We start from the raw sequence: 24,362 nt of genomic DNA, 5'->3' as shown, positions 1-24,362 counted from the left end.
ATTTCCAACACGCACTCATTACCCTTCCATCCATGCCATGCAATATATCAGGAGGATATTGGTGGAGGGGACGGGGGTTGTTAGTTTTTAAGCACAAGTCTTATCTTCCTGCTCAGCCCTAAGCCTCCTCACATACAACGCTTTTGCTCCAGAAAAGGGTAATGGTTGCCCTCAGAGCATCAGAGCAGCTGCGAACCCACCTAGAAAGGAAGGGAGAAAGGAGCCACACGGCGAAATCATTCTGCGATTTTCACTGGAAATTCAAATTACTCTGGAAACGATATCTACATCAGCCCTCATTTGCAACTGGATTTTCAAAATATTTGAATAATTTTGTTTTCTAAAAATACGAATCACTTGAACATAAAACATGTACAGAACGAAGGCTGGGCCGCCCTCCTGTTTTTAGCTGTTTGTCGCACATACCCACGTGGATGCTGCAGTGGCAGGTACAGAGGCCGTCTTCCTCCTCGTCACACCCATGGTCATATTAGGGTGGCTGTTGTGAAACAAAGCAAGCTCTGGAGGCCGCTTCTAGTCCCACTGCTCTCTGCGCCATCACGGATATGGTCTTTCATCTGGGATAAGAGCAGTAACAACTTGTATCTTTTAGGGGCCTGTTAAGGGATGAAAATTGTGAACACCTTACCCTTTACTGAGGCTGAATTAACTCACGGCAACAGCCTTGCTTTGCTCCCTGGTACTTTTCTGCAGCTGCTGGGTCTCATTAAATAGGGAGCCACAGCGGGGTAAAAGGACAGCCTGTTTTCTAAAGAGAAGGTCCACCTGGCCTTGCCACAGATGGCGATTACTGTTAATCACCTCTGTAACCGTCTTCACTCGCCTCAGGCCAAAACAAGACCTCAGGTGAACAGACAGAGGCTGCAGGCTGTAGGTGTGAGCGGGGCGTTCTCAGTGCTGACGTGGCGCACTGCTCAAACAGGTGTGAGGCCAAATTGGCCCTCAGGCCGAGGCCGGTGTGGGTACCATCAGCAACTTGAAGGGCCACACCTGAAAGGTTAAACGATCGCTCCAGTGAGCGGCTCAGGCTTTCTTAGGAAAGCGAATCAGGGTTTCAGATCAGCGGTTGCCCAACTGTGGCTACAGGTCTAATTCAGGTGCCACCTATTTTTATAAATAAGGGGTTTTAAAACACAGCCATAGCCTCACATTTCCATATTATCTGTGCTGCTTAATGCTACAGCAGCAGAATGGGGTAGTGGCAACAGGAACCATCTGGCTCTAAGGTCAAACATATTTACTATCTGCCTTTTAAGGATAAAGTTTGTCAACCACTGTTTTCCACCATTTCTCTGGAAACAGAAATCCAAAGAGATGCTATAACCTTTAGAACTTTGTGCAGAGGGCGTACGAAGAAACTGAGCACAGGACAATAAGCAGCATTTAGGAATCGTGTGACAGTACAAAATGCTCCTTTTTTAAAGGAGAGAGCACTGATTGTGCCATATGGCCAGGTAATGCTGACATAAACATCCAAAGCTGTCATAAAAAGCAAAGGCATAGCAGTCACTATGTCGGCAGTGACAAATGGGCTGAGGATTGATACAGGGGAGTGCAAAGCAAATGTCTGCTATTCATGTCTGTTCCCAAGTATGTGAGTGTGCATGTGTGTGCAAATGCCATTTGTATATCCACACAGACACACATGCACTTATAAACATATGTGTAGTCATACATACATAGGTTGCTGCCTCCCTGATGTTACCAAAAAACAGATTTTCAACGTTCACCTTGCTTCACCTGGAGAGCTTAGTGAACTATGCATTCCTGGGCCCCACCCCCAAAGTTTCCAATTCTGTGGAATTGGAATGGGGTCCAGAACTTCCTTTTCTAAGAAGCCCAGTTGATACTCCTGTGGCTGATCAGGGCACTCCACTGAGAACACTGCTTGAGAGAATCATCACTGTTCCTGGATTAGTAGAACCCTCTGGATACCTCCTATGGAGTGAAAATTAATTCAGGTGAAATGCAGCCCCTGCAATTTGTCATTATGACTTTGAACTTGGGGCTCATATTGGAAATGACTGACAGTTTTCTCTATCAATGTTGTCTTAATGCCCTGGGATTGTTTATCCGGGTTGGAGCCATAAGGAGCTTGAAAGATCCAATCTTGGCCGTGGTGTCTCACACCTGTAATCCCAGCACTTTGGGAGGCCGAGATGGGTGGATCACGAGGTCAAGAGCTTGAGACAATGCTGGCCAACATGGTGAAACTCCGTCTCTACTAAAAATACAAAAATTAGCCAGATGTGGTGGCGCATGCCTGTAGTCCCAGCTACTTGAGAGGCTGAGGAAGGAGAATCGCTTGAACCCAGGAGGTAGAGGTTACAGTGAGCCGAGATCACACCACTGCACTCCAGCCTGGGTGACAGGGTAGGATTCCATCTTAAAAAAAAAAAAAAAAAAATCCTATCTCTTTTTCATACTCAAGAGTCCAGTGAAAAATACCTGCAAGTTCTCCACAAAGGCCTTCCCCTTTAATAATACAGAGCCTGTATTATTAAAGATTATTAAAGATGACAGATTAATAATACAGAGGCTGTATTATTTAAAGAGGAAGGCCTTCGTGGAGAACTTTCAGGCATTTTTCACTGGGCTCTCGAGTATGAAAAAGAGATTGGGTTTTTTATTTTTATTTTTATTTTTGAGACTGAGTCTTGCTCTGTCATCTGGCTAGAGTGAAGTGGCGTGATCTCGGCTCACTGCAACCTCCACCTCCCAGATTCAAGCGATTCTTCTGTCTCAGCTTCCTGCGTAGCTGTGGTCATTAGAGAAATCCAAATCAAAACCACAATGAGATACCATCTCTCGCCAGTTAGAATTGTGATCATTAAAGAGTCAGGAAACAACAGATGCTGGAGAGGATGTGGAGAAATAGAAATGCTTTTACACTGTTGGTGGGAGTGCAAATTAATTCAACCATTGTGGAAGTCAGTGTGGCGATTCCTCAAGGATCTAGAACCAGAAATACCATTTGACCCAGCAGTCCCATTACTGGGTATATACCCAAAGGATTATAAATCATTCTGCTATAAAGACACATGCACATGTATGTTTATTGCAGCACTGTTCACAATAGCAAAGACTTGGAACCAACCCAAATGCCTATCAATGATAGACTGGATAAAGAAATGTGGCACATATACAACATGGAATATTATGCAGCCATAAAAAAGGATGAGACCATGTCCTTTGTAGGGACATGGTTGAAGCTGGAAGCCATCATCCTTAGCAAACTAACACAGGAACAGAATACCATACACACCATGTTCTTACTCATAAATGTGAGTTGAACAATGAGAACACATGGACACAGGGAAGGGAACATCACACACCAGGTCCTGTCAGGAGGTGGGGTCTGAGAGAGGGATAGCATTAGGAGAAATACCTAATGTAGATGACAGGTTGATGGGTGCAGCAAACCACCATGGCACATGTATACCTATGTAACAAACCTTCACGTTCTGCACGTGTATCCCAGAACTTAAAGTATAATAATAAAAAGAAAATACAGAGTCTGTCTTTCTAATTGAAAACAATTCATCACAGCAGACCTTCGAATTGGGAAAAGCAATCTATGACAAGGAATATTGCCCTCCTGCCCAGTGACCTTTCTTCCTTCTATTCATTTTGCACTAAAATTAGGAGAGTACCACCTTCCGAACTTCCAGGCTTCTGCAAACCTCTTGGGTATGAAAAACCCATCAATTCCTCTTTTCTTGACGGGCAAATTCAGAAGGAGAAAAGAAAAAGAAAATTCCAGCCAAAAACAAAAATCAACCAATCAACCAAACAAAAAACAATAAAAACAAAGAGTAAGTCCTGGAAAGAAATATCAAAGAGACGTCAGGAGTCCTTTAACCCTTAGGTCTAATGTTGTGAGAATTATATAATCTCATTATCTGATGGTTCACTCTCAGGTGTTATATTCAAAGACTAAGAATGAGGCAGACATACCCTTAGATTGTGCGTATCACCTGGCATCATGGGACAACATAGATGTCCATCAGCAGGTAGATGGATAAAGAAGGTGTTAGTGTATATGAATAATGGAATGGCATTCAGCCTTACAAAAGAAGGGAATCCTGTCATTTGCGACAATGTGGACGAACCTAGAGGACATCACGTTTAATGAGATAAGCAGACACAGAAAGAAAAATACTCGATGATCTCACTCACATGTGGAATCTAAAAAAGTCCACTCAAAGAAACAGAGTAGATGGTGGTTGCCGGGTGCTCGAGGGGGTGGGGGATGCAGAGAGATGCCATTCAAGGAATAGAAAACCTTATCAGACAAGAAAAGTAAGTCCTGGAGCTCTAACGCACAGCATGGTGACTACGGTAAATAGCACTGTATCGTATATTTGGAATTTGCTAAGAGAGTAGCCTCAAGGGTTCTCATCACTAATTTTTTAAAAATGGAACTGTGTGAAGTGATAGATGTATTAGTCAGCTTGATTGTGGTATCCTTTCCCAATGTGTGTGTATATATATATATATCACATCATCACATTGTGTATCTTAAAGTTATATAATTTTTATTTGTCAATTATATTTTAAAAGAGCTGAAAAAAAATCAGGAATATGTCCCCAAAGTGAAAATTGTGACCTGAAAATCTACAAATCTTTAGGATTAATGGGAAATCTGACTGACCCTCTCCTTATAGAAAGTGTGGCTAGTATTGATCCATTCCAGGGAATGTTAATCCCCCTGGGATGGAAGGCAAGGTACAGGTCATCCCGACAGCAGACGGACTGCAGAGTTGGGAATCCTGGGTTTGAACCCTGTCAATGTGTGTCACTGGCCAGGTGTGCTAGGTCACATTGTTTAACCTTCCTGAGCTCTAGTTTGTTTCACATAGAAAGAAAAAGAAAAAGCACTGGCCAGGGATTTTGTGAAGACACAATAGCCTAATGTATGTGAAAAATGTTTCAGAAACAGTCAAGCTCCTTCACATGGCTCCTCCACCACAGCCTCCCCAGCCCAGGCTCTGACAACGAGCAGGGTCTCATGTCACACACGTCATGACATCAGCACAGCCTGGCTCCTTCTAAACAAGATCAGAGTATCCATGCCATTCCTTCATGTTTTCAGATCCACTCACCAAGCATGGAGACGACATTACAGAGAGAAACAGGATTCACGATGCGTGACGAGATTTTACACCTGGCTTCCCGCGACTGACATGTGATGCTGAAAAATTATTGGCTAAAGCTGTCTGTGCCTCCATGACCCCATCTGTGAAGTGGGTATTGGAGTAATAAAACTTGACAAAATTTTCCTGAGGATCAAATGAGAAAAGGTTTGTGAATAGAACTTTGAAATTGTAAAGGCATACATAGACTTCAGTGCCTATTATTGCATAACACCTCTAAGAATTTTTACTGTATCTCAAGTGAAAATGACAGGTTTGATTGAAGAATCATAGCGATAAACCAGAAACTGAATGCCGTGCTTGTGAGTTACTATTTCACGACTTCCAGAACCATTCACACTTCTAATTTTGCAAGGCTGATAGCAGAACTACTTCAGCCTAAGTCATCTGTATCCTGCTGGAGGAACTTTGGAATGTCTTTCTTTCGACCTTTCTGTTTTACATACTTTTTTCTATCTCACAGAAGCTTACTTTGCTGGCGATTTATTAATTTTTGTTATATTATACCAAGCCTCTGCTTTATTAAAATTCCCTAAAAGAATTTTCCCTAGATTTCCTTTAGTTTTATTATTTTTCTCTTTGCAATGGAAATATATTTCCCAGCCCATGTGGCACAATCATCTGCAGGGTGTCTTCAGAATCGGACACTCAGCGGGCTGCTCCTGGGTGAGGTGAGGAGGCCCGGTGAGGAGGTGATGATTTGTCTGTTTTGTTGTCATGGTAATGTCTTCCAGGACAATGCTCCCAGCATTTCTCTTGGGAAATTCTGCCAGATTCTAAAACACGCTACTCTCAGGAGCCTATCCTTGATCCTTTGTTATGGTGTTACTTATCAGATTACTCAGAGATTGGGCACCACCAAATCCTGTCTCAGGAAGTCTTGGTTAGGCAACATTTGCCTCAGTCCATTGCCCCACACTCAACTCACCCTACGGCCTTTCCTCCCTGGTGGGGTGTGTGTGTGTGTGTGTGTGTGTGTTTCCAAAATGTGTCTACAATAGAATCTCCAACTGTTTTGTTTCACAATTTCTTTGCATTTGGTTATTCTTACCATCAAGTCAAAACAGAAAACTACATTTCTATTGCACTTATACACTATGTCTTTTGATATTGTAGTTCATTTGCGTCATAAATCTGATTACAGTCTTTTAGACAAATCGGAAATGAAGAAAGAATATTATAAATTAGGAACATAACTATATCATTTACTAATGTTAAATAGACACAAAATTATTTGAATGGAACTAAGAAGATAATTAACAAACCCCTGGGAGAGCCACAGCATTAGTCCTCCCACCGTCAGGTAGGAAACAGAATTATCTTCCATTGCCAAGTCCTCAAAACTCCTGTCAATAGGGAGTTGGCTGGTGAGATGTTAAGATTTGGCTAATGAGGCAAATAGCAGAATTTGGCAAAAAATACATTTATGTTAGAAGTTAAAAAGAAGTAAGTAAGAGAGTTGTGCAGATACAAAAACAACTTCTACAATGAAAATAATGGATTTGTGGAGATCTTCAGACCATTAAAATGTTAGGCAGTGGCTTAATGGTTATGTGCTTCTGGTAAATGAAGACTGAAAGTAAAACCTAAGTCAGGGAATTCATGCTCTTGATTATTAGAACGTTTTCTGGAGCCAGCCAGGAAGAAGGACATGCACTAGGAACATCCTTCATTTCTTAAAAGAATAAAAATAAATTTTAAAAATACACAGGGAAACATTGTTGGAATGAGACAAAACTTTAATGCTTAATGTTTCCCAAAAGGGTACTATTACATTTAAAAAGTGCAGGATAAAATGAACCCCACTCAAAGTTCAGTCACGGACATTCTATGATCCATGGATGCAGTCAGACATGCCTTAACATAGCTTCTGGAGTCTGGAGTTTTGTATATTTTTAAAGTTTTTCCACTGTTGAATCACAACAGCTAGAATAGTGTCTGACACAGTGCAGGCACTGAATAAATATTTGTGAAATAAGTAAATAATCAAATTTGGGGGAAGAATAATGAAGGAATGAATGTGTGTTTTATATATTTCCTCAGTTCTCTTTCTGGAATTATTTATAAAATATCCAATTTTGCCGTAATATCCTGTCAAGCAAAATACTTTCACAAATAATTTTGATTCCTGCAGCTACAACATCTGACCTGTCTTTGCAGCTGGTTGGAGCTTTTCTAGCCCACCCAAAGTCCAAATGACTTCTGTACAATTCCAAATAGAGGCACGTGTTTCAATGCATAGCATTTTTCCTTCACAGATTATGCTATGAACAGTGATTTATTTGGAAAGAATTTTGATGTTTTTACCCCAGGTGAGAGGCACAAATATATATGTGTGTGTATATATATATTTATATATATACATATTATATATATACAAATTACATATATATTTATAGATATACAAATTATATATATAAATTATATATATATATATATCACAGGTAATAAACATCTAGGCCTTCAGTGAAGGAAACAAAATAGCATAAAGTGAACATATAAAATATTTTTCCCAAAAGGCAGAGCAAAAGACACAAACAAAATTTCCAGATATAAAACACATTGAAACTAACAACTTTTAAATGAGAACTATCATTGTCCTTGGAGGAAGTAGTCAAATTTAATTCTTCCCTGAATGACAACACGCAACTTCCTTTTTTGATGAATTAATTGATTAGGATCCCCGTGAACAGTCTTGTTTCAGCATTTGTGAAAGTTGTGCATTTATAATCACTTTGAAAATGGAACAGAAGGGGAACCCTACTGGGAGGAACGAGGAGAGCCAATCACCTCCCAGCTCCATCTACTTACATCCCAGAAACAAGGGGTGCTGCACATATGCAAAACCCAGATCACCTCCCAGCTCCAGGGTAAACCACACCCTCTACTTACATCCCAGAAACAAGGGGTGCTGCACACATGCAAAACCCAGATCACCTCCCAGCTCCAGGGTAAACCACGCCCTCTACTTACATCCCAGAAACAAGGGGTGCTGCACATATGCAAAACCTGGTCACAGAGTGTACTGCCTGATGACAGAAACCATTCCGATGCATAAATCAATAAACACCCGAACCATGTGGCGCAGATGACCTTTCGGATGTGAGTGCGAACTCTATTCCTAAAAAGGCCCTTTGCACACAGATACCAAGCAAAGCAAGGGACTAACAGATACCAAGCAAAGCAAGGGACTAACAGAGCATAACTGGTGCTGGGGTTTGCAGGAGAGCCCGTTGCTAGTGCCCTCCTCTGCCTTTACTTACAGCACCTGTCAGCTGATGCAGCTCATGCCCCCAGGATCCTGGCAGGTGGCACAGAAGAGGTCCTTTTCCCCTCTGGCCGAGTTCATCCCCGTATGACTTTGGCCTCTTGTTCATGACTAGACCTTTCAGGACCCTCAGATGCTCCTGGCATCTGGGAGCTGCTAGCTGGAGGGGCCGGTGACTGTACCTGTTTGCTGTATGCCAAGCATGATGTTTACATCTTGGGTTCCCTATGTGATTTCATCCTTGCAGCAATTTTACAAGGTGACTTTTATATGTGTGTTTCTCACTTTTAAAAATTGGGGCTTAGGAAAGTTAACTTGCTAGGCCAGACATCCATGGCAGCAGGGTTAGAATTTGAACCTAGACTCAACTGACCCTGAAGCCCAGGTTCCTTCCAGCACAGCATCTGAATTAAGCCTGGCAGTTTTAGCACCATTCACTTGTTCTGCATTTCTGGGTCTCTATCTCATGCTGCCAAGGACTGTGCATCTCCTGAGACCCAGGGTGTCTGCTCTCCACTAATCCGCAGCCCAGCCTGGAGCCCTAAAAGGCCCTGGGTCTGATGCCTTTTTCTTTATTCGTGTGTGTGCAGTACTCATGACAGCAGTAGAAATAGCATGCTCTGATTACCCCCCAAACCCTAAACCCCCAAAAAATCCCAGACTGATACCCAAATTCACAAAGAATCATACTGCATAAGTTACTTTATATAGGAATGAAAGTTAAAAAATAGGTCATAGCGAAGTATTCATACAACCTAATAATCTTAATCAACTGAGCAGAGCAGGAAGGTACTAATTCTGGTGGGGTTGCCTTCGATGGACTTAACTTGAGGTTCTGTGCAATGCTGGCCCAAGCTGCTCAGGGCCACGGTGCTCGGCTGAGGGTGCCCACTCGTGTGGGCCGAGGACGCACCACAGACCCAGCACAGCGGGCTACACACCGTGAAACTAAGACTCGAACGTCAATGAAAGGTCAGTGCTGAAGCTGAGTCCAAGCGATAATGAATCATACAAATGTCTAGAGGAATTCAGCACTCCTCCAGGAGAATTACGCAACAGCAAAACCCAGTGGACCCAAATCCATTCAGCAACTTTTTTTTAAAGCACTTCTCATGGCAAATACCAGAACGAATGTTAAAGGGGATGCAAAGCCGAGAAAAGGAGGGAGTGAGTAAAAGCACAATATTTGGAGGCAGTCAGATTTGGGTTCAAATTCCTGCTCTATAACTTATTGGTGAGAACATCTTGAGCAACTAAAATTCAGTTTTTTTAAACTTTTTTTTTTTTTTTTTTGACACGGAGTTTTGCTCTTGTCACCCAGCCTGGAGTGCAGTGGTGTGATATTGGCTCACTGCAACCTCTGCCTCATGGGTTCAAACAATTTTCCTGCCTCAATGTCCCAAGTAGCTGGGATTACAGGCAGGCCCCACCACGCCTGGCTAATTTTTTGTAATTTTAGTAGAGACGGGGTTGGCCACGCTGGTCTCGAACACCTAACCTCAGGTGATCCACCGGCTTCGGCCTCCCAAAGTGCTGGGATTACAGGCTTGAGCCACCGCGCCTGGCCCATCTTTTGTTTTTTCTTTTCGTAAATGATAATAATGACATCTACATTTTAAGGTTGTCATTAGAGTTAAATAAGATTATGTAAATGAAACACTTGGTACATAGCCTGGCACAAGCAAATATTTAATAAATGGTAACTGTATTATTTTAATAAGTGCGAGTTCTTGAGCTCAAAAAGTTGCAGCCAGTGGCACATGAAAGAGAACACAGTGTGTTCAGTGAGTACAGAGGGGACCCAGGCAGGCCTTCCTCCCGAGTCTAATTGGGATTTTGGATGACGCTGGATGGTGCACCCGCCGCACGGGAAGAACCTCATTGTTTAAGAGCATGGGCCTTGAGGCTGTGACCATGAGAAAAAGTATTTAATCTTTTGGTAAAGTTTCCTTGTCTATAAAATACGGTTATTTTATTTTATATGGTTGTGGTAAGCGTGAAGTTCAATAATCCAAATACATGAAGAGCAGTTCATGGTACGTAGCAAGTAATGGAGACATTTACGTTTGACAATGACCGTGATGGAAACAAAGGGCAAAGCCTTGAGGCTGGTGGGATCTGGGGCCCTAAGGAGGCCTGGATGGAGGGAGGAGAACACTGAAGGCTGTGAGCTGTGAAGTTGCTGCCTGGGGAGAGGTTTTCTAAGCAATGCTAAGAGGGCCTGGAGGTGGCTCAGCCTCCCGTAGAGGTTAGAAACAGAACAGCTCCAGGTGCAGTCTGCGTGGGCAGTCAGCAGCTGGGCAAATGCAGCACAGCCCTCCACAGCCTGCAGATGCTCCAGGAGACGTTCTGAGAGTTTCACAAGTAGGACCTCATTCAGCCTTCACAATGGCTCTGTGAGGCAGGCTCTAGTATTATCTCCATTTTGTAGGTTAATAAGGTGATTCTCAAGGAAGTCAAATAACACCATGCAGCTCCAAATTCACTCATGGCACAGCAAGGCTTTTGGCTAAGATCTACCAGACTTCACTGCCCCTGCCTTTCCCAAAATTTAACACTGCTCCCCTTGGGAATCTTCATTCCATGTGCAATAGAAACTGACGGAATTTGCGTCAGGAGCAGTGGCTGGTTTCACATGATAAGACCTCAATATTTACACAAACTATGCAGTGAGGATGGGAGTGCCTAAGTCCCAAAAGGGCTTTTCTGGGTCTGTCTGGAAGACACAAAGATCCAAAGTAGTAAAGATATTGATGGGGATGGGGGGTGGGGTAAGGGACCACAGCATTTCGCAGTGGCTCCATGTGCTACAGTTACCCTGGCTGGAGCCAGTTGGGATATTTAGGATGGCACAGGAACAGGGAGCGGGCCAGGGTATGGTTAAAGGAAGGAGGGATCGTGGTGACACGGCTTGGCTGTGTCCCCACCCAAATCTCATCTTGAATTGTAGCTTCCATCATTCCCACATGTTGCGGGAGGGACCCAGTGGGAGATATTTGAATCACGGGGACGGATTCCCCCATACTGTTCTCATGGTCGTGAATACGTCTCACGAGATCTCACGGTTTTATAAGGGCTTTCCCCTTTTGCTTGCCTTTCCTTCTCTCTTGTCTGCGGCCACATAAGATGTGACTTTCCTTCTCCCTTGCCTTCCATTATGATTGTGAGGCCTCCTATGTGGAACTGTGAGTCCATTAAACCTCTTTCCTTTATAAATTACCCAGTCTCGAGTGTCTTTGTTAGCAGCACAAGAACAGACTAATACAGCCAGCAAGCTAAGGAGTACATGGAGAGTGCTTCAGCACAGGAGGATGGGCCATGGCGAACCAGAATGAGCCAGGTGGGGAAACTGAGCCAAGGAAGGAGGCAAATAGAAAATATGCAGATGCCATAGGGGCAGGGCCCGCCTGGGAGCAGCTGATGTCTAGGCAAATGGTACCCCGAAACACGAAGTCTGAGGAGAGTGTTTGAGAAGAGGAGCAATGGCCCCGCACTAGCTGCTGCCTCACAGATGGCACATGGGGCAGGCTTTTGCCTCACAGTCCCCCTTGCCCTCACAGGAGGCTCATGCACAGGGGCCTCGCCTGTACTTCCATGGGGCCACTGAAACTCAGAGAGTTTGAGTGAATTCCGAAGACCCCCAAACAGGTGAAAAGTGGAGCTGAGTGTAAACCCACATGAAGGAGTCAAAGTGCATGCTTTAGTCTGTTCTAGAAAGAAAATTGGAAGCTGTATAAGAAGCAGATGTGGGGATAGACCATATTGGGGGAAACGAGGATGATGAAACCTAATAAAGGAATGGACAGAAAAAAAAATGCCCCAGATGGAAGCAACAGGATTTCCTAAATGGCTGGGTTTTAGGAGAAGGGCACAGGGGAGGCCGAGGTTGCCCTGCAGTTCACCTCTTGGTGGGCTGAAGGGGGAAGGTGCAACCCAGCCAGTGTGAACTCAGACAAAAGAAGAGACCCAGTGTGGTCAGGGTGTGCTGAGCTCAAGGAGCCCAGGGCATTGAAGGAGAAATATCTGGCAAGGAGGTGCCTGGATTCTGTCAAACTACAGTCAGGGATGTGAAATTTGGCTGTGAAAATGAGAGTTAAAATCATGGAATGGACACCATCCTTAAGGCAAGTATGTCAAATAAGAAAAAACCAAGGACAGAGGCTTCAGAACCACATCCTAAGCTTCCACATCATTCAAGTTCCTTTAAGGTCATGCATCCAATACCCACTTTGCATGTCTAACTTCAACATTCATTGAAGATTTACTCTCTAATCAGTGTTAATAAAAGATGAGATTTGGGGAGATAGCAGATGGGAATTCCAAAATGCTAGAAACAGACTTATAAGATAGAGTTTAAAACAAGGCCATTTTCCAATTCCATGCAAGCCCACATCCATTTGATGCATGTATTTGTTGACTTTGGACAGAAGGACTTATTTCCTGAGTCGTAAATAATCAATAAGGTTTTCTGTCATTGTTAACTAGATATGAGGGCTAATAAAAAGTATGGAAATAATAAAGTAATTTACCTCTATAGTACAGAAATTTACTTTTCACACATTTTACTCTTAAGAATCAGTGAGATGAGTGGCGTCATTCTTTGTAAATTTGCACATCAATGTGGGGAAACATAGTGGAAAAGAGAGAAGACATGTAAAGTGGGAAACAGCTATGATGAAAATGCAAAATATTTTATTTTAAGGTCAATTTTTCCACATTTAGACCACAAGTAGCCTATGAAAATTATTCATAAATTTCTTACCCTAAAAATAGTACTACATGTAACAAAAGTTGCTGTTTAACATTAAACAATCAGAAAAAACGTTTGAAAACTTTTTTGTCCTGAGTAATAAACTCACAAATGGAAATCAATGCTAAGAAAGTTCAACTGGAAAACCATGCCAGGAAATTGGCAAGAGGAACTCCCTTTTTCGTTAATTTCCGATATATAACAAGCTGCTCTCACTGGTGTGTGTTTTGGGCTTGGAGACAACCCAGGGCAGTTGTTAACCCTGGGCTGCCTTCCGTTTGCAGAACCTTAACAACATCCCTGCCTCGAAATCAAGAATTATATGTTTAGGGAATTCAAACTCATTTAGTTATTAGCCTAAGTAAAATATTATTATGAAGATAAATCTGTAGGGAAGAGGGAAAAACCCCAAATTACCCATTCACAAGGCAAACAGAAATGCCACTTTGATTAACTCGTGTTTTAGTGCACACCTGAGCAGGTGTCTCTTTGCGGACATTATTATATGGTGCACCCAAGCATTCGGGGCCATGTGTAGATTTGTAGCTGTGTCTCTTTCATCAGCCCAGTCTCCTGCGTGTGGGGCGCACACAGGCCTGGGCTGGAGCTCAGTGATCAGGGCCTCCCAAGGCCATCTATCGCTCAACACTTTCTAAATTATCTGGAGGTAAAGGGTGAGGATTTTTAAAGATTCCCACACACTTATTTTAGACTAATTGTTTTATAAGATACCTTACAATGCTTTTTAGAAATGACCATGCCCTTGAATTTGTATTAAGGTCAAATTGTTACAGAAGCTTCTGTATTCTCAGACTGTGCGCTTATCTGGACATGCTGGGTTACAAAGAGCTTGTGGCCCTGCTCGGCTGCAGCCCACATTCTGAGCAGCACTGCAATAGCACCTCTCAGTGTCTTTTCTCTCTTACAAAACAGGGGCACACTTCCCATCTCATGAAGGTTGTGAAGGTTACAGGAGGTAACCTGTGCTTTATATGCAGGCAGCTTTCAGGTCATTGCTGCTAGCCTCGTTCCTTCACTCCCATCCTACTACTGCCTTGCATTCTCTCCACATGCTCTTCCCTCCAAGCTGCCATAGAGATTCCCAACAGATTCAGCTTTGGAAGCCAAGTGCCATCTGCCATCCGTGAGCCCAGTAATCTCCAGTAGCCCTGGATTTGTGCACCCCGGCAAGCCCTCACAGCTCAGCCTGGTATCAAGGCTCTCACGTCTTGCTTAACATCTTGATCCTTTTCTTCTCTGTAGTGCCTTCTGCCTGAACGTCTTTCCTCCAATCAAGAAGGCAGAATCACCGTGGGTCTATTTGTATACATTCAATCCTCTTTGATTCTCCCAGCCAGAATTATCTCTTGCTATGCCCAAATCATACAGTCCTTTATCTCTGCCTCCAAAGCTCTTCGTGACTTCTGATCTAATATTAGAAATCACATATACAACATAGGCACACGGGCTGTGGACTAATGATTGTGTCTCTCCACAATTCATGTCTTGAGCCCTGATGTGATGGTGTCAGGAGGTGGGGCATGTGGGGAGTCATTAGGTCACGAGGGTGGAGTCTTCATGAAGGGACTGGAGTCCTTTGAAGAAGGAAGAGGAAGAGGGAGGCAGCTCTGCGTCTTCACCTTGTGAGGATGCAGCCAGAGGAGATTGTCTGCAACCCAGGAAGGGAGCCCTCGCCAGATACCAGATGTGGAGACACCTTAATCTGGACTTCCGAGCCTCCAGAACTATGAGAAATGATGCCTGTTGTTTAAGCCATCTGGTCATTGGTGCCTTGTTGCAGCAGCCTGGGCAGCCTCACACAATGTTAGTAGACAGCAATGGACTGAGAGCTGCCTGCATCTGCCTCATCACATTCCTTTAGTCATTAGCTTGGTGTCTTGTACATTCACACGAAAGAATTTATCCCCTTTGCAAATCTATCTGTGAGTCTCTACCATGTGCCAGATAGAGGGGTGGATGAAGAGGGAGAGAAGGGAATGATCTGTCACTTAATCAGAGGTCTGTTACACTTGAGATTTGCCCAAAAAAATGACACACAAGCAATGAAAAAATTACAGCCAATCTCCCTAATTGGTACTCCATGTATTCAGGGATTCTTTAAGTATAGCCATAAAAGGACATTAAGGACAATACATAATCAAGCGAAAGTAGTTAATAAAGAAAGTACAGCACAGTCTCTGCCTGCCCTGGTGCTCCTGCCCCAGCTCAGTCCAGACACCGCGTCCCCTCCCAGCCAGTTTGAGGCTGCAGAGATGTCACCGAGAATGAGCCAAGCAGTGCCAAGCATCCTGCTCATCATGACCTTCCTCTTTAAAAATCAGCTGACACTGACTCCTATTTCATTTCTCTTCCCTTCCTGGTCATGTTGTGGAGTTTATTATGTCAGAATGTACAAACTCCTTACCCGTGTCAAGGATGTGGCTCCGTGTTCTTCGCTTCCTGCTTCCAGGGAGCACACCGCGGCCTGTGCTGGCTCGAGAGGTCCCGTGTCTGCATGTGTACACCTGTGTTTATGGATTGTTACCATGAATCATGTCTGTAGTGAAGGATCCTGACATATAGCAAGGAATTGACAAGTGACCCTTTTGTTTTTCTCTGTTTCAACAGTCTGGGCAGGTCACAAATGGACACAATGCCAACAATATGGATTTTTAAATTAGAATTTGAGGAGCTCCCCCCTACCCCAGGCATAACAGCTCAGTTACCCACACAGTCCAAGAACACCCACTTGAGGAAGGCTCTATGGAGCTCCCTCGTTTTGTTTATTCCAGTTAATGAAAGACAATTCTTGCATTCTTAAAACAACATTCACACACGTCAGCCATGATGTGATTGATACAGGATGGCTTAAAAAGCTCCCACCCCATTCGAATGGGAGGAATTTATGCTGCAGGTCTCAGTTTGTCTTTAAAGGTAGAACTGTCTTCACGTCTCCTAGAGGGAACTAACAGAGCCTGTCGGCCAGATGGCCTCTCTGAGCCAAGGCGCTGAGGTCATCTGGTAGTTCTGGGAGTCAGCTGGGGCTGCCATACAAAGTGCCATAGGCCAGGTATTTAAACAACAGAAATCATTTCCTCACAGTTTTAGAAGGAGGAAGTGCAACATCAAGAAGCCAGAAAGTTTGGTTTCTAGCGAGGGCTTGCGTCCTGGCTGTCAAATGTCCACACTCACCCTGTCCTCACTCTGGCTTCGCTCACAAAAATGCCAGCTCCCTGGACAAGGGTGCCATGCCCATGACCTCATTCCACTCCCAACCTCCTGCTTGGGTTTGGGGTTTCAGCGTATGAATTCTGGAGGGACACAGAGTTCAGCCCATAGCCGCAGTGTTTTTACTAAGTGGGTGGATCAATGGCAGATCTTCAAAGGGAGAATCAGAATTCAAAGAAATTTAGAGACTGAGAAAAGTGTCTTTGTGACTCATTCTGCCTGTTGATCTTAGGCACTCACAGGCTGCATGGCCACCTGAACTCTCAATCCTGGCGAGGCCTCACCCCACCCAGGACTCCCGCCAGCTGCAGTAATGCCCCCCTGCCCTGCCTGAAGCCGAAGATGACAGGCACCCTTATTGCCCAACTCTCTTCCCAATGCTTGCTGGGTTCCAGCCCTGTCATCGTCCACTCCTGGCACCACCTGACCTCCCGTGTTCTCTGGGCCTCTAGGACACCCACGACAGGCTCTCCCCGGCCTCACCTTCCCCCAGCCCTCGCTGAGCCCTGGTGCTCTCAGAGGTGCCACCTGCCCAAGAGGTGGGTGTCTTCCCTTTACTGCTACTTCTCCATCTCATTTCTTTGCTTAAAAATGTAATGGTCAGATCCCAAACTATAAGAAAAGAGTAAAAAACAAAATAAACTGGCCTCTCAGGGGAATACACTTTAGTGTGTGCATGTTGGTGAGTTTGGACAGGAACAAAATCAACAGCTTCTGCCTCCCCTCCTTGAGCAACATCATCTCCAGCACAGGCCTCTTCCCTGAACTCCCGAAGCCCACATTCAACTACGGATTTCTCCATTAGATGAAAAGCAGGCATCTTGGCTTAACCTGTCTAACCTGATCTCTGGGTGTCCCTCCAAGGGCTTCCCACCAGTCTTTCTAGTTGAGCAAATGATGCTTTCATTCCACTGGCTGCTCAGAGGAGCTCTTGGAAGTCACCCTTGATGCTTCTTGCTCACACCCCACGACCATTGGGTCAGGAAATCCCACTGGCCCTGCACCTCCAGCGCTTCCAGGCATCTCCCATCTCCACCCCTGGTGCCCCAGCTCCTTGCCTTTACCCCTGCAGCCCCTGGCTCCCTCCTCTCCACTCTAGCTCCTTCTCCACCTGCAGTGGAGGGATCCTGGGACAGTGTCAGTCCCAGGAGCTCTCGGGGGCCTGTGCCTTCCAGGCCCCTTGCTGTCTTTCAGGGAAGCCGAAGTCGGCCTTGTGTCCACATACCCTCAGCGGGCTGTATCCTGTCCCTGCCACAATTCTGGACTCTTCCCTGACAACGCTCCTCCTCATTCCTCTACTGGGGGCCTAATGGCTTATTTAATGTTGCAGGACATTTTGGCCCTGGTCCTGCCTTCAGCCAGTGAGAAAAACGCTAAATAGTGAGTGAGAAGAAAAACAAAATGAGTAAGGACAGGGATTTTCCTTAAGGATTAAAACACATCTAGAAATGACCCCTGATAAATGAGACATTTGGAAACAACAGAGACCAATACAGGAAGTGGGTGCCAGGGAGAAGTCTCGAATCCCATTGTGTTCCTGTAGGATTGGGGCTATGGTTTTGGTGGCTTTTTAAATGGATCATGCCAGGAAGATTTAAACGTTCTACCTCCTCAGATAGGAATCCTTTCAAGGACCAGTCTTTGGCCTGGTCGCCCAGCCAGAGCCAGTGTCTGGAGGGGGTGGGAAGCCACTCAGAGCACAGCACAGTCAGGGCCTGTAGGCAGTGCCTGGACCTGCAGTGAGTGTCAGAGGCAGCTGCCCCAGGGCAGGGGGGCTGTGCACAGGGCCACGCGCCTCAGAGTGGCTGCAGCAGCAGGCAGTACTCAGCTGCGAGGGCTGCAGTGCTGCACATCTGAGAGGTTACTAAGGAGGGAATTTGGGTTACAAGAAGGAAACACACCGAAAAAGTCAACTGCCATTTGCACGTCCGAAGGTGAGGCAGTAACGTAAACGTGCTGCTTTTATCCACCCACATAAAACATTACTGTGGGTGAAATTAGAATTCGTATTCTTTTTGGCATTTTTAAATATTTTGTCTCCATTATTAAAATACAAAAGAAAAAATGCTATAAAGACCTTAGAGAACACTAACCAAAGACTTTTCAAATGAGCATAGAGAGCTGATACTCAATTATCTATATGATACATTTGTACAAAAAGAAACAAAATGGAGAAAGGTAGGCGCAAAGAAGGAAGGAAAGGCATCACAGAGAAATTTTAATTAACAATAATTAGTATATGTTTCAAAATAGGTAGAAAAAAAGAATTGTAGTGTTCCTAACACAGAAAAGATAAATATTTGAGGTGATGGTTAACCAATATCCTGATATGATCATTACACATTGTGTACATGTATTAAAACATCACATGTAATGTACAGGCATGAAAACATCACATGTAACGTGCATGCATGAAAATGTCACATGTAACGTACATGTATGAAAACATCACATGTAACGCCACAATATTTACGACTATTACATATCAATTGAAACTTTTGAAAAGAAAGAAAGGGAAGGATGGAAGGAAGGATGAAGGAAGGGAGGGAGGGTGGGAGGGTGGGAGGGAAAGATGGAAGGGAAGGAGTGAGGCGAGGGAGTGCATTCAAAGCACTCAAATGTCACTGGAATTTACTTACAACATAAACTGATTTTTTTTTTCCTAAAGCATTTAGGAAAACAGATAAAGGGACATTCTTAATCACTCATAATATGTGAACACTCTTAGCTTCTCTTAGCAGTATTGGAAGCATTTTGTTTCAGGAGATTTGGACTTGTTTTTATCTAAAGCAATTTCTTGGACTAAGGGGAGTAGGCTGAGAAAGAAGAAATAGTGTCCTTAAAACATATTTCTAAAATAAGCAGTGTTAGCTCCAGCTACACAGTTGCAATGAACTATGTTTCTAATAACATCACTTGGCCTAGGAATCTTAATTGTAGACCTTGTGAAATGTCTCCTTACACTGTTTCAGGGCACTTTTAAAGCATGCCCCGGTAAGATAGAGGAGAAGTGGTGATGAAGCCCTCCCAAAGCATGGGCATAGCCTGACTCAAGCCAGCCTGTAACCTGGTCCAGGGGTCATTCCATGAGACTCCCAGAGCCTCCACTCGGAGAGCTGTGAGGCTCAGCAAACACGTATTGATCCCTGTGTAGTGCTATGAGGGGCTGGAACAAGGAAAGCTGATGGCCACACACGGAGACAAGGGCAGTGTTGCACCTGGAGCATGAGCAAGTGCGGTAGAGTCAGCCCGAGCCGGTGCGCTGGCTTGGGGTGGGGACCACAGCTGGAGAGTGCTGGTGGTTGGATGTCACCTTGGGCAGCCACTGAGCCAGGCCTTGGAGGATAAATGGATAGACATGTTTGGAAAGAACTTTCAAGAAAATGTAATAATAAAATGGTGTGTGTGCGTGTGTGTGTGTGTGTTTGTGTGCACGTGCCTGTTATAGCAGTCATGTGAAAACAAACTGCATGTGAGACTACCACATCGCTGGGGCCATTCTGGGCAGGAACTTCATCTAAAAGCATTGGTCAAACCGAAAAGGATGAGGCTACTACCTTAAAATCCATTCTGTGTTCTGTGGTTTCAGCACTGGGAGCTACTTCTGGTCACAGGATGTCAGAAATCATCCTGCCTATGTATGATGCACCCAGCCCCAGTGCCCCCCGCTGGGCGATTTGGATGCTGTTGAATGGGCAGAACAAAACCGGGAGAGGGAAAGTGGTTTCCTGGAGGTCTTATGGCACCTGGTGTGAGCTCAGGCCAGTGCGCTGCATCCTGCCCTAAGTTGCCCCTTTAAAACACCAGCTCCCGCTCGGAGAGGTCTTCTCTACCTCGTCCATGGAATGTGAGCATTACTTTCTTTTCATTTCAATACGTACCAAGAAAACTTTCCACATATCCCCTGAGCATGCTTCCTGTGGCCGCCAAGATACACTTCAGGGAGCTTCGCAGGGGATGACATCTTCCCAGCCTGATCTCAGCCCATCTTTCCACCTTAACCTTCCACACATAACCAATCTATTCTTTCACACCTCCACGCCTTGTTCTTGTCCTCAAGAGAAAGTCCCAGCCAACCTCCTCTGCCTGGGAAAGACCTACGTATTTTCCAGTGCCATTCCCAAATGAGATCAACCCCCACCTTGCCCCAGCGGATCTCTCCTCTCTGCCTGAAAAACTACCCCTGCCTTGTGTTTGTTGCTTTATGGAGTTGTATTTTTTATGCGTCTCTTGTGTTTCTTGGTGGAGTGTGAGCATTCAGAGCTCTGTGCCTGGCCCACCATATGCAGGGGTGTGTGAGTAATAGGTCCTCAGGATCTCTGTGAAGTGAAGCAATGTTTCAGGCTTCCTTTCAAAAGAGTGAATCTTTTTGCTAGGTAAGGTCTGTTGTAATCCATGGTCGATGTCCACACACTGCAGAGACTATGCTCTGAAAGCCGGTTGTGTACCTTTGCATGCCTGTGTGGTACCTTCACACATTTCTCAGGGCCTAGCCCTGACACAGCCCTGAGTGGACAGGTCCTTATTCAACTAGGACCATGATAACTCATTATGGGATACTGAGGTGTCTCGATTTCACCTATCAGAATTATTTAACTCATTGGGATGTGGATCAGACAGTTCTTTAAAATCTTACAAATATGTCAGTTAATTGATAAAGTCTTTACAATCACACAGAGAAATGGTTTCAGGAATCCAAGGTTGGGGGTCGGGGAGAGCTATAGAGAACCAGGAAGACCCCAGTTATCTGTCTGGGTTTGTTAGTTTCCCTTCACCCTGGTCCTCCTGACATCTTCCTGCTCTGCAAGCTCTAAGGCTATTCGTCATGTGCAGTGATGGTGTCAGCAGTCAAGCCACCAAAAAGCAGCTTGGGAAGGCTGAATTCAAGTTACCGTGCCTTCATTTTAGACGGAGGGCTCCTTGAATCTCACCCTCTGCAGGCGCATACAAGACTGTTGTTTCCATTTTCCCTTTGCCCGCTTTCTACATCCTCCTCATGATTCTCTCTTGCCTCCACATCAGATGCTGGAGCCTGTTACTCCACACTTCCCTGGAAGCCCCCATGGGCCTGTGCATCCAAACCAACACTCCTGCCCCCAGAGCCCATGGTGCTTGATCATGGCACCATGCATGTGTGATTTCTGTTTGCCTTTACTTCACCTGCAGAATTCCGATTGATTCTTTTTTGTTTTGTTTATGTTTGTTTTTTCTTTTTTTGAGATGGAGACCCACTCCTGCCTCCTTCTGATCTTCTCCTTTTTTTCAAGACGGAGTCTTGCTCTGTCGCCCAGGCTGGAGTGCATGGTGTGATCTCGGCTCACTGCAAGCTGTGCCTCCCAGGTTCACGCCATTCTCCTGCCTCAGCCTCCTCAGTAACTGGGACTACAGGCACCTGCCACCACGCCCGGCTAAATTTTTGCATTTTTTGGTAGAGGCGGGGTTTCACCGTGTTAGCCAGGATGGTCTTGATCTCCTGACCTCATGATCCACCTGCCTCAGCCTCCCAAAGTGCTGGGATTACAGGCGTGAGCCACCGCACCTGGCCCTGACTGATTCTTGATTTTCCAAAATGCTCAATCTTTATCATCTTTTCACCCTTCATACCCGAGGGTGATTTGTACAAAACATTTGCTCAAGGGTGACCTTGTGGGAACCACTTCTGTTGCCTCCCATCAAGTAAAGGATGACGGGGTCCCACGGGTGGACCGGTTGTCCCATATGGGAGCGAAGGGAACACAGACTGCACACAGGTGCACCATGGCCAGAACGGAGGGAACAGTCAACACCCGCAGTTACATACACGGTCATGTTTCCACCGCCTTCACTGTGTTTATCAGTGAAAGTGGATTCTTTAGAAAATAAAGTTGTCCAGAGTCCCGCAACTAGTTCCTTTCCTATAACAGGGATGAGTTAGAATTTAAATAGTGCGGAAAAGAAAGAATTACAGGATTAAGCAGCTATAAAGTTACTGCCCTTCAGGTGTCATGTAAAGGTAAACTACAAATGGTCATATAACAATTGTAATTATAGAAAAAAATGGAGTTTTCTACCCTTTGCAATAGAAAAAAAAAGAAAGAAAAATCCACGATACAGCCAGTGTTATGGCTAAGCTACCTAATCAATTAGCGTATCCTAATTCGAAGGAAAAAGAACTTTAGTCTATTCTAGCAAAATTTAAAACAATAATGTCTTTTAATATCTTTAGAAATCCATCCAATGTTACAAGTGACAGAAAAGTCATTACTAAGTTATTTCTGCTTTTGATTGCAAAATAGAAAAGGTAATTATTAATTCCAAAATACTTTTCATATACAAAATTAGACTTTTTTTTCCTATATAATTGTCAATCTAAGACATTTAAAGTGGAAAGTAAAAACAAACTTTTTTATTTTTATGAGTCAATGGTAGTGGCCATATGTGTGCCATGCACGAGGCACTAATGTGGCCTACATGTGTTGTGTACGTGTAACATGTGACACACAGCAACTCATGTGATCTCCACAATGATTCCAAGAGGTCGTGGCTACTATTATCCTTATTTTGCAGAAAATGAAACTGAGAGGCAGAGAGGAAAATTTACCCTCAGACGTACAGTGGTAGAAAGTTGGATTTATTTCCTGCCAGTCTGGTATAGAGATCCCTCTTCTGCCACTGTTACACAACTTTGCATTTATTGAAGCTTTTAAGTACGGAGAATTTTAAAGAGACACAAAATTTTAAAGAGAACAGTATAATAAGCCCATATGCCCATCATTTACAAAAATGTAGTTTGGCCACTGTCACTTATCTAGACCCCCATTTGATAACCATTTCTATATTATTTTGAAGAAAATTCCAGAAATCATATAATTTTGCCCACCAATGTTTCAGTGTGCATATCTAACATATTAGAGCTTTGTTTTTAAACACAAGCAGGACATTATTAACATACTTAAATCAACAGTAATTATGTAATATCATGTAGACATTTTAAATAGTCGATGCTTTAAACTTCAGTGGTAAATCTAATGTATAAAGTTATATTTTTCCTGACTATATTTTAATGCCATATATTTCTTCTTAAGGGAAACAGTAGGACAGTGGTGACTATCAAGGGACAAAGTGTCCCCTTGAACCCAACGCCACATCACCTAAAGGGGAGATGAACACAACACAGGAACTTACCAAGAACAAAAGGCCCCTCGCTTTCTCTTGTTCCAACTTCTTCACCATGCTCTCCCTTGCCCAGCTCTGGGAGGTACCTGTACTAGGGCTCTGTACTCCCTGCCCCATGAGCCTGTGTCTCTGAGATGCACGCGGCATCTGGGAGGCCCTGGACCAGCTCTGCTGTTATCTTTCACCCCACACTACTTAAGAGGATTCTTAAAATAAAAGGAGAGCTCTCCTCAATGGAGCTTTGTTTCAGCTATTTACCATTTCTCAGAGTCTTAACAATCGTGATGCTGTAAGGCCACTATGAAGTTCTGGGTATAGAGGACAAAACTCCCTTGGTTTTGTGGTTTAAGATTATATACAGGCTAACAGTATCTACTTTTCCTATATTTCAAGGCTATGTCTGATTGTGATGATAGTTCAAAGTATGGAGGACAATAATGCCTTCTTACATAGCAAAGAATTATTATAATGATTCAGCCATTCAACATGGAAGAGGAAGAAGGAGGAGAAGAAGAAGAGGAGGGGAAGGAGGAAGAGGGAAAGGTGGAGGAGGAAAGGGAAGGGGAGGGGAGGAAAAAGAGAGGTAGAGTCCAGGAGGAAGGAAGAAAAAAGTGGAGCAAGAAGAGAGAAACAGGGAGGGAAGGAGGAAGGGAGAGAGAGAAGGAGAGAAGAAGAAAGGAAGAAAGGAAGGAAGGAAGGAAGGAGGGAGAGAGGGAGGGAGGGAGGGAAAGAAGGAAGGAAGGAAGGAAGGAAGGAAGGAAGGAAGGAAGGAAGGAAGGAAAGA

At 44.2% G+C, this 24,362-nt stretch overlaps 1 protein-coding gene across 3 annotated transcripts in view; it reads right to left on the bottom strand.

The window, feature by feature from the left end:
- MYT1L (myelin transcription factor 1-like) overlaps nucleotides 1–24,362 on the bottom strand; it is a 536,085-nt gene that overhangs the window by 459,460 nt on the left and 52,263 nt on the right. The window lies entirely within an intron of this gene.

The sequence above is a fragment of the Colobus angolensis genome, unplaced genomic scaffold (genome assembly GCF_000951035.1).
Source record: "Colobus angolensis palliatus isolate OR3802 unplaced genomic scaffold, Cang.pa_1.0 Scaffold53, whole genome shotgun sequence".
Taxonomy (NCBI): domain Eukaryota; kingdom Metazoa; phylum Chordata; class Mammalia; order Primates; family Cercopithecidae; genus Colobus; species Colobus angolensis.
The sequence above is the reverse complement of the archived record's forward strand: the minus strand, read 5'-3'. Positions and strand labels throughout refer to the sequence as shown.